The sequence below is a fragment of the Oryctolagus cuniculus genome, chromosome 4 (assembly GCF_051225735.1).
Source record: "Oryctolagus cuniculus isolate XC-2025 breed Fujian yellow rabbit chromosome 4, ASM5122573v1, whole genome shotgun sequence".
Lineage (NCBI taxonomy): Eukaryota > Metazoa > Chordata > Mammalia > Lagomorpha > Leporidae > Oryctolagus > Oryctolagus cuniculus.
Window position 1 is genome coordinate 114,543,282 of NC_142870.1, and position 11,551 is coordinate 114,554,832.

Genomic DNA, 11,551 nt, shown 5'->3' on the forward strand with positions numbered 1-11,551 from the left:
TGGACAGTGAGAGAGAGAGAGACAGAGAGAAAGGTCTTCTTTTGCCGTTGGTTCACCCTCCAATGGCCGCCGCGGCCAGCGCGCTGCGGCCGGTGCACCGCGCTGATCCGATGGCAGGAGCCAGGAGCCAGGTGCTTTTCCTGGTCTCCCATGGGGTGCAGGGCCCAAGCACCTGGACTCTTAATAGTCATCTCCTCTACTTTTTTATTTTTTTAAGTTTCAATGATTGTTCCTTTTGGGCCACAAATATCTGTTTGGTACTTGTGTTGTGAGTCTTTCTATATTGGTACTGTATTATCAGTTAGATTTACACATTAACATTTTTCATTAATTTTAAATAATTATTACTTTTAGTTTTTATTTCTACTAAACTTATGAGAGATATATGCTTCCTATTTGGGTGTTCACTCTCAAAATTCCTTGGAGCTAGAAACTAAATCCAGGTTTTCCAAATATCTGAGCCTTAACCACAGCCTCGTGGGGTACAGTTTAGCAGGAAGCTGGACTAGAGCTGGGACTGGATCTGGGAGCTCTCTTTGGGGATGCAGATGTCCCAAGTGTGTTCCAGGCCAAACTCACATCCCAATCATTAGCTTTTTAAAAAGCACAGTCACAGGGGCCAGTACCATGGCGTAGTGGGTAAAGCAGCTGCCTGCGGTGCCAATATCCCATGGGGGAGCCGGTTCAAGACTCAGCTGCTCCACTTCCGATCCAGCTCTCTGCTGTGGCCTGGGAAAGCAGTAGAAGATGGCGCAAGTCTCTCGGCCCCTGCACCCACATGGGATGACCCGGAGGAAGTTTCTGGCTCCTGGCTTTGGATCAGCACAGCCCCAGCCATTGTGGCAAACTAGGGAGTAAACAAGTTGGTGGACCAAAGGTGACACTCCCAGGTTAGGCATGGTAAATCTCTCTCTCTCTCTCTCTTTTTTTGATTCAAAAGGGGAAAATCTTCCATTCTCATGGATTGGGAGAATCAATATCATCAAAATGTCCATTCTCCCAAAAGCAATTTATAGATTCAATGCAATATCAATCAAGATACCAAAGACCTTCTTCTCAGATCTGGAAAAAATGGTGCTGAAATTTATATGGAGGCACAAGAGACCTCGAATAGCTAAAGCAATCTTGTACAACAAAAACAAAGCCGGAGGCATCACAATACCAGATTTCAGGACATACTACAGGGCAGTTGTAATCGAAAACAGCATGGTACTGGTACAGAAACAGATGGATAGACCAATGGAACAGAATAGAAACACCAGAAATCAACCCAAACATCTACAGCCAACTTATATTTGATCAAGGATCTAAAACCAATTCCTGGAGCAAGGACAGTCTATTCAATAAATGGTGCTGGGAAAATTGGATTTCCACGTGCAGAATCATGAAGCAAGACCCCTACCTTACACCTTACACAAAAATCCACTCAACGTGGATTAAAGACCTAAATCTATGACCTGACACCATCAAGTTATTAGAGAACATTGGAGAAACCCTTCAAGATATTGGCACAGGCAAAGAATTTCTGGAAAAGATCCGGGAGGCACAGGCAGTCAAAGCCAAAATCAACTATTGGGATTGCATCAAATTAAGAAGTTTCTGTACTGGAAAAGAAACAGCCAGGAGAGTGAAGAGACAACCGACAGAATGGGAAAAAATATTTGCAAACTATGCAACAGATAAAGGGTTAATAACCAGAATCTACAAAGAGATCAAGAAACTCCACAAAAACAAAACAAACAACCCACTTAAGAGATGGGCCAAGGACCTCAATAGACATTTTTCAAAAGAGGAAATCCAAATGGCCAACAGGCACATGAAAAAATGTTCAAGGTCGCTAGCAATCAGGGAAATGCAAATCAAAACCACAATGAGGTTTCACCTCACCCAGGTTAGAATGGCTCACATTCACAAATCTACCAACAACAGATGCTGGCGAGGATGTGGGGAAAAAGGGACACTAACCCACTGTTGGTGGGAATGCAAACTGGTCAAGCCACTATGGAAGTCAGTCTGGAGATTCCTCAGAAACCTGAAAATAACCCTACCATTCAACCCAGCCACACTACTCCTTGGAATTTACCCAAAGGAATTTAAATTGGCAAACAAAAAAGAGGTCTGCACCCTAATGTTTATTGCAGCTCAATTCACAATAGCTAAGACCTGGAACCAACCTAAATGCCCATCAACGGTAGACTGGATAAAGAAATTATGGGATATGTACTCTTTAGAATACTATACCGCAGTAAGAAACAACGAAATCCAGTCATTGGCAACAAAATGGAGGAATCTGGAACACATCATGCTGAGTGAAATAAGCCAGTCCCAAAGGGACAAATACCATATGTTCTCCCTGATCAGTGACAACTGACTGAACACCAAAAAGGAAACCTGTTGAAATGAAATGGACACTGAGAAACGGTGACTTGATCAGCATAGCCCTGACTGTTAATGAACAACTTAACACATTATCCCTCTTAGTAGTTTTTTTGTCTGTTCTACTTAATATGACTGGGTTAATTCTGTAATTAATACACAGTTATTCTTAAGTGTTGAAAATTAACTGAAATGTGATCCCTGTTAAACATAAGAGTAGGAATAAGAGAGGGAAGAGATGTACAATTTGGGACATGCTCAAGCTGACTTGCCCTAAATGGTAGAGTTAGAAACATACTAGGGGACTCCAATTCAATCCCATCAAGTTGGCATGTACCAATGCCATCTCACTATTCCAAGTGATCAATTTCAGTTCACAATTGATCATAATGAAAGGACTAAGAGTCAAAGGAAGCACATAAACAAGTCTAGTACCTGCTAATATTAACTGATAGAATAAATAAAGGGTAGAGTGATCCAACATGGGAAGTGAGATCCTCAGCAGTCTCATAGAATGGCAGAAGTCCTAAATAGCACTCTGGCCTCAGAATCAGCCCTAAAAGCATTCGGATCTGGCTGAAAAGCCCATGAGAGTATTTCAGGCATGGAAAGCCAAGACACTCTGGCAAAAAAAAAAAAAAAAAAAAAAAAAAAAAAAAAAAAAAAACACCTAAATGAAAGATCTCTGTGAGTGAGATCCCAGTGGAAAGAACAGGTCATCAAAGAAGGAGGTACCTTTCTCTGAAGGGAGGAGAGAACCTCCATTTTGAATATGACCTTGTCTAAACAAGATAAGAGTCGGTGAACTCAAAAGGCTTCCATAGCCTTGGAAACTCATGACTGGTGTATAGGGAGATTACTGAGGCCATAAACAAGAGTGTCAATTTGTAAAGTCAATAATAGGAGTCACTGTGCACCTACTCCTCATGTAGGATCTCTGTCCTTAATGTGCTGTACATTGAGACTTAATGCTATAATGAGTACTCAAACAGTATATTTCGCTTTGTGTTTCTATGGGGGTGCAAACTGTTGAAATCTTTACTTAATGTATACTAAACTGATCTTCTGTTAAAAAAAAAAAAAAAGAAGAAGAAATTATCAATTCCCAACTTGACTCTCACTGGGATTAAACATGACAATAGGTCCGATCTGATTTCATCATCATTTAAAAAATCATCTATTATTTTTCACTTTATGTTTGTGTGGGAGCAAACTGTTGAAATCGTTACTTAATGTATACTAAACTGATCTTCTGTATATAAAGAGAATCGAAAATGAATCCTCATGTGAATGGAAGGGGAGAGGGAGTGTAAAAGGCGAGGGGTGCGGGTGGGAGAGATGATATGGGGGGGGAAGCCATTGTAATCCATAAGCCGTACTTTGGAAATTTATATTCATTAAATAAAAGTAAAAAAAAAAAAACAAGTTGGTGGAAGCTCTCTCTCTCTCTCTCTGCTTCTCCTTTTCTCTCTCTGTAACTCTGACTCTCAAATAAATACATAAAATCTTTAAAAAAAAATAGGATAGTCACAATGTCTCTCTCTAGGTATTTTTCTTCAATTTCTCCATCAAAGATTTTGATATCTGCTTTTTTTTTCTTTTGCAGCCATCTCACGTTCCTTTTTTCATGCTTGTCTAATTACATTGTTAAAAAAGAGAAATTTTAGTTCACATATTAACAAATGCGCTTGCCACTTTCAACTTCAGAAATTGTTGTTATTGTTCTTTCTTATAGATTTACCAAGTGGCTTATTTATTTTGTTAGCTAGATAATTTCTGTTGGTCTAGTTTCCTACATTACCTGAGGATTCTGATGTGAGATTTCAGAGAACACTAAAGTGGGCATGAAAACATTCATTCTGAATCTCCACCCACAAGGAAGACATTGGTTTTAATTGCATTCTCTATTAATGTCTTTGTTGTCTCTAATTTTCATGGTAAACTTCTAGCTAAATTGCTTCACGCAATGTAATAACCAGTATCCACACGTTGCACACACAATGGTCTTACATGGTCTTATTCCGTAGTGATTTTATTCTGTGTAAATATTCTCTATGATGTTCCCACAGTGACAAAACCATCTAATGGTGCATTTGTCAGAATATATTCCAATGATAAGCAAAAAAACTACCAAAATGACAATTTCCCAGGGCATAAAGTGCTCCATATGATCCAGTAAACGCAGGCTCCCTTTACAATGGTCTGACTTGAAATCAGTTCTTATTTCTATAGAAGTTTTGGAGAGTATCTCACATCATCATTTTGAAGTTTTTTTACAGGACTACCTTTTTTGTTTTGTTTTGTTTTTAATGTTTGCAGTTCCTAGACACTATCATGAGCTCTTCACATAAATCAGTACATTAAACCTTATGCCATAATTATAGTATAGTGATTTTACACAGAGGAAAAACTATGAGTTTCCCAAGGACACATAAGTACTAAATTTGAGTGTAGTAATTTAAATTCATTCCTATCTTACTACAAAATTCAGGTTCTCGGAGACTATATGAATAAACAGTATTGTTCAGAAGATAGGTATATGATCAAAAAGCATGGACCTCAGGAGAGAGGCTTCAAGAGATAAATATTGGGCAATAGAGGGATGGTATAGGTAGGTAAAAAGAGAAAAAAGTGATTATTGTGATGTAACCTGTAAAATCCAGCTAATTTTTATGGTTTATCCCGGACTAGGTTTTTTTTTTTTTATGATAATTTCTTTGACCTTATGGACATAAGCAAAACTTGTATAAGGGCATATAACTGATCATATGAGAATTTTCAGATTCAGCAAAGCACTTCAAATTACCAACTAGCCTGAAATGACTATATGTGTGTTATAATCTGCACAGGAAGAGCCCTTAATGCAGCCAAAACATTTCACGCATAATGTAGCACATAATTCCATCAGCCAATCACTGTAATTTCACCATGTTCTGTCAAATGATAACAAAGTTTTAGGGTGAAAGAGTAAAAAACAAATCCATAAACACCTAAGTGTTACTTTAGAGATTAAGGTATGCATTTTTCAGTATTGGTTCCAGCAAAATGAGCAGATATGCATTTCAAATCATAATTCTCACCAACTTTGTACACAAATCCCAATGACAAAGTAGGAATCTGAAGCTAGATCTTTAAATAATGAGTATTTTCCTTGAAAATATGATTTAACAGTGACTCATTATATTTTATACCACGTCATGTGATTATGTTTAATTTATATCAAACCAATTATTTTAATAGAAATAGCCTCTTTAACAGGGTATCTTCTTATCTGTCACTTTCGCTCTCTCCCTCTCTCTTCCTTTATCTCTCTGCAAAACTATTGTTTCCTGGAATTACCTAAATGTATAAAATTTTAACAGTAATTTTTGCCTAAAATACAACTGATAAACATATAAAGGAAACTTATGTGTTGAATTTTTTTAATTTATTTTTTGTATAATTACTATATTTATGGCATATTATGGCATTTAGTCAATAAGACTAAAGTAGAATGAAAGATATTTAATCTATTCTATTTGCCCTTAGGAAACTTCTACTCAAAGTACAATCCTAAAAATTATACTCTAATACACAATTGTCCAACTGAAGGATAACCACAATCTTGTTCTTTTTTATATTCAAGCTACTACGATATGGACAGTACTTCTTATGATCAAAATCTATTTTCTGAGGGAAATACAATGTTTCTCTTTTGCAGGTGTGAAACTGAGACAACAAAGTAGTGAGCAGTAGGGTCAAGTCCCAAAGATACATCTTCAGAACTAGAATGTACTTTGTCCTTGTCTCTGATTTATTATAGCAGAAGGTATACCAGGCTACCTTAAAGTGACGTACAGTGTATTTATTTCTACCCCTTCCTCGCACACCATTATTATGATGCCAAATTAAATATAAAAATCAACAGGAATCCAAAGCGGGGAAAGACAGCATTAGTTTTATTCACAAGGAAGAAAAGAAAATCAAGAAATTGTACCAAGCACTCTACCCCAACTTCTTCACACACAGGAAAGCTGTATGTTATCACAGACAGTCATCCAGACTCATCCGGGGGTCTTTGCTTAGCTGCCCAGGTGCCTTCTGCCATGTTCACATCTCACATCTTGTGCCAGTTAGAGCCCCAGCTGCTCAAGTTCTGATCCAGCTTCTTTCTAATGCCTCGGATGCAGCAAATGATGATCCAAGTGCTTTGGCTTCTGTCATCCATGTAGGAGACGCAGATGGAGTTCCTGTCTCCTGCCTTCAGTGTGGGCACACCCTGCATCTTCTGTCCATTCAGGAAGATAAACAGATAATGGAAGATCTTTCTCTCCTTCTCCCTCCATCACTTTGTATTTCAAGGAGACAAAAATAAATAAATGAGCATTAAATACATTATACTGATTTTTATTTACTCTAAGCTACATGACTTAAGGAGTTATATGTGATAGATTAGACTTACTTTTCTATTTGTGTCTGTTTAGCAGTGCAGCATTAGCTTAGTTTAATGTAAGATTTTCACATGTATCCTTATGGTTCCCTTACCACTCAATGTAACTGTGTTTGGAGGTCTGGAATTAAGAGGGCAATTAATGTCAAATGAGGACATAGAATGGTTCCTAATCTGATAGGACTGCTGTTTTCTCCCTGAAGAGACTAGATAATAGGTATAGACCTCTGGCCCTATACTGCATGCATACAGAGAAAAGAATATGTGAGGACACTGAAAGAAGGTGTCCTGCAAACCAAGGAAACAGTATGACTAGAAACCAACACTGCTAGCACTTTGATCTTGCACTTCCAGCCTACAGAATTCCAGTACTACGAGAAACTATGAGAAAATAAATTTATGCTTGTTAAACTGCCTATTCTGTAGTATTTAGTTATAGCAGCCACGAAATTAATGCAATGGTTAAACACAGAAGAAGTTTCCAAACTATCAGTTTCAGTTCATAACTGATCATAATGATATCATTAGGAGTCAAAGGGATCACATACACAAGACTAGTGTCTGTTAATACTAACTGATAGGCCGGCGCCACGGCTCAATAGGCTAATCTTCCACCTAGCGGCACCGGCACACCGGGTTCTAGTCCTGGTCAGGGCACCGGATTCTGTCCCGGTTGCCCCTCTTCCAGGCCAGCTCTCTGCTATGGCCCGGGAAGGCAGTGGAGGATGGCCCAAGTGCTTGGGCCCTGCACCCCATGGGAGACCAGGAGAATCACCTGGCTCCTGGCTTTGGATCAGCGTGGTGTGCCGGCCGCAGCGTGCCAGCCGTGGCAGCCATTGGAGGGTGAACCAACGGCAAAAGGAAGACTTTTCTCTCTGTCTATCTCTCTCACACTATCCACTCTGCCTGTCAAAAAAAAAAAAATACTGTTAGAATTAAAAGGAGAGAATAATCCAATATGGGGAGCAGGATACACAGCAGACTCATAGAATGGCAGATGTCCTAAATAGCACTCTGGCCTCAGAGTCAGCTCTTAAGGCATTCGGATCCAGCTAAAAACCCATGAGAGTATTTCAGGCATGGAAAGCCAAGACACTCTGGAAAAAAAAAAATGACCTAAATAAAAGATCTCTGCAAGTGAGATCCCAGTGGAAAGAACGGGCCATCAAAGAAGGAGGTAACTTTCTCTGAAGGGAGGAACTTCCCATTTGACTATGACCTTGTCTAAATAAGATCAGAGTTGATGAACTCAAGAGGCTTCCACAGCCTCCGCAGCTCATGACAAGAGCCCCGGGTCATTACTGATGTCATAAATAAGAGTGTCAATTGTTAAATCAACAGCAGGAGTCACTGTGCACTTACTCCGCATGTAGGATCTCTGTCCTTAATGTGTTATACTATGTGAATTAATGGTATAGTTAGTACTCAAACAGTACTTTATACTTTGTATTTCTTTGTGGGTACAAACTGTTGAAATCTTTACTTAGTATATACTAAATGGATCATCTGTATATAAAGAGAATTGAAAATGAATCTTGATGTGAATGGAATGGGAGAGGGAGTGGGAGATGTGAGGGTTGCAGGTGGGAGGGAGGTTATGGGGGGAAAAAGCTGCTATAATCCAAAAGTTGTACTTTGGAAATATATATTTATTAAATAAGTTAAAAAATACTATGGCTACCACTAGTGTTAATAACTTCCATTTAAATACTTAACGACCCAGGGCCCAATAACTAATTTAATTTTTTAAAACACTTTACCTTCTTCATATCTGTCAATACTCTATTAATTCAATTTAATTTGGTACCTGAAATGCAACATCCTTACGTCATTCCCAAGGGGAGAGGAGGAGTGTGTTTACAAAGCTTCATGGACTTTTTTATATCTGTCTAGTGACAGTGAAGAAAATGTAAAAACTTTTATTATCAGACAGAAATGATGTTTACCTGAGTATAGGAGTGACGGAGATTAATGAGAGCTGATTATTCAGAAGAAGCGTCATAGAAATGGTTAACTTTTTTTTTTTAATTTTTTATTTAGGAAATATAAACTTTCTTTTTTTTTTACTTTTATTTAATGAATATAAATTTCCAAAGTACAGCTTATGGATTACAATGGCTTCCCCCCCATAATGTCCCTCCCACATGCAACCCTCCCCTTTCCCACTCCTTCTACCTTTCCATTCACATCAAGATTCATTTTTGATTCTCTTTATATACAGAAGATCAGTTTAGCATACATTAAGTAAAGATTTCAACAGTTTGCTCCCACACAGAAACATAAAGTGAAAAATACTGTTTGAGTACTCGTTATAGCATTAAATCTCAATGTACAGCACACTAAGGACAAAGATCCTACATGAGGAGTAAGTGCACAGTGACTCCTGTTGTTGATTTAACAAATTGACACTCTTGTTTATGGCCTCAGTAATCACCCTAGGCTCTTGTCATGAGTTGCCAAGGCTATGGAAGCCCTCTGAGTTCACCGACTCTGATCATATTTAGCCAAGGCCATGGTCAAAGTGGAAGTTCTCTCCTCCCTTCAGAGAAAGGTACCTCCTTCTTTGATGACCTGTTCTTTCCACTGGGATCTCACTCACGGAGATCTTTCATTTAGGTTTTTTTTTTTCCCCCAGAGTGTCTTGGCTTTCCATGCCTGAAATACTCTCATGGGCTTTTCAGCCAGAAATAGTTAACTCTTGCAATATGAAGAAGATAAAAGTATGATGACTGATTCACAATCAGCCAGAAACATGATTGTCACCTGTGAAAAATAAAAATTATTCATTTTATCCTTTAGAAATTAATATCAATATTAATAATATAGTTGAAATAACATGCACTTTATACACATGTATAAACCTTCTTTAAAAGATTTATTTATTTATTTGAAAGGCAGAGCTTCTGAGAGAGAAGCAGAGGTAGAGAGAGTGATCCCTGCTGCATACATGGGACACCTGGAGGATGTCCAAGCTCCTAGCTTTAACCTTGCCCAGTACCAGCTGCTGAGGGCATTTGGGAAGTCAACTGGTGGATAGGTCTCTCTCTCTTTTCCCCTGCAGCTGCCTTCCCTACCAATTCTATCACTCTGATGTTCAAACAAATAAATAAATAAATAAATATTTTTAAAAGGCAAAGATACAGTACAGTGTGATAAAAGTGTCAACTGGGACTCAGAATACATTAAATATATATGTATATTTGTATTTGAGCTTTGACAAGCTGTACAGACATTCTTTATTTGACAGGCAATATGTGACAAAGGAATGACTATAGACACTGTAAAATGCTTGATATTCCACTAGAAAAAGACTTTATTCATTTGAGCAATTACATTTACAATGTCCAATGATGAAGAGAAATGTGTGCTTTTTTTCTACATTTTCATGTTTAACTGTGATTAGAGCAAAGCAATAAAAAAACATACAAGTAGGAAATGAGGAAGTCAAATTATCATTGCTTGCAGATGAAATAATTCTATATATAAGAGAATTGAAAGACTCCATCAAGAGACTATTAGAAGCAGTAAATTAATTTAACAAAGTTGTACAATACAAAATCATAACAGAAAAGTCAATAGTGTTTTTATACATGAAGAACAGTCTTGAAGGGATAGGACATAAAAAAGAAATCCCATTCAAAATAGTTATGAATCAAATTAAATGTCTTGAGATAAATTTAATCAAGGATGGTAAAGAAATCTACAATACAATTACAGAACCCTATAGAAAAAAAATATTGAAGGATGCACAAACACACAAAGGGAAATCCCACCCCCAATGTTCAAATATTGGCCTAAAATTCCCAAATATCCTAACAATATTGAACAATAGAGACAAAGCTGTTAGAGTAAAACAGTTTCCTCTGATTTTAAAGTTGTTTTTAATTAGTTGATGACAATGCTATTCTCATGGTTGTCAGTGATGCGCTAAGTCAGTTTAGAGAATAGATTGGAAGTAATGTTAGTAATGTGGACTTTGTAAAGTAATATAAATAAGGCTAACATTTGTAGGACTAATTTTACACTTATTAAACTGATAAGAACAGATACTACACTTGGTCTTAGCCAAAAGGCTGAGAAGCGATAATTTTACACTTATAATTAGAAATGGTGCATAGAATAGAATGTAACTGACTTGCGTAAGTGTAACTGAGCAAAACATCCATCAGAACTTAGAAAAGCACAATATTAATTTATTATATTTAACATAGTGTGAAGAAACTCTGCTTATTCGTGGTGTTTCAGTTTACTTTTCCCATCTAAAAAGCAGAACGTCATTTTTAGCTATTGTAATTTTACTATAAGGATTTGGAGACAAATTTTTTTTTAAATATTTATTTATTTATTTGAAAGTCAGAGTTACACAGAGAGAGAAGGAGAGGCAGAAAGAGAGAGAGGTCTTCCATCCGCTGGTTCACTCCCCAGTTGGCTGCAAGGCCGGAGCTATGCTGAACCGAAGCCAGGAGCCTCTTCTGGGTCTCTCACGCAGGTGCAGGGGCCCAAGGATTTGGGCCATTTTCTACTGCTTTCCTAGGCCACAGCAGAGAGCTGGATTGGAAAAGGAGCGGCTAGGACTTGAACCAGTGCCCATTTGGGATGCCGGCACTGCAGGTGGCGGCTTTATCCACTATGCCACAGTGCTGGCCCCAAGATAGGGATTTAAAAACAATCTAATCTTAATCTTAGTTCCCTCATATTAAAGTCAACATCTACAAAAAAAAAAAAAAAAGAAAACTACAACTGTTA

General features: G+C 37.8%; 1 pseudogene; it reads right to left on the reverse strand.

Annotated features, from left to right (window-relative positions):
• Positions 1 to 10,769: 10,769 nt before the first annotated feature.
• Positions 10,770 to 10,890, reverse strand: LOC127483109 (U2 spliceosomal RNA; annotated as a pseudogene).
• Positions 10,891 to 11,551: the final 661 nt, after the last annotated feature.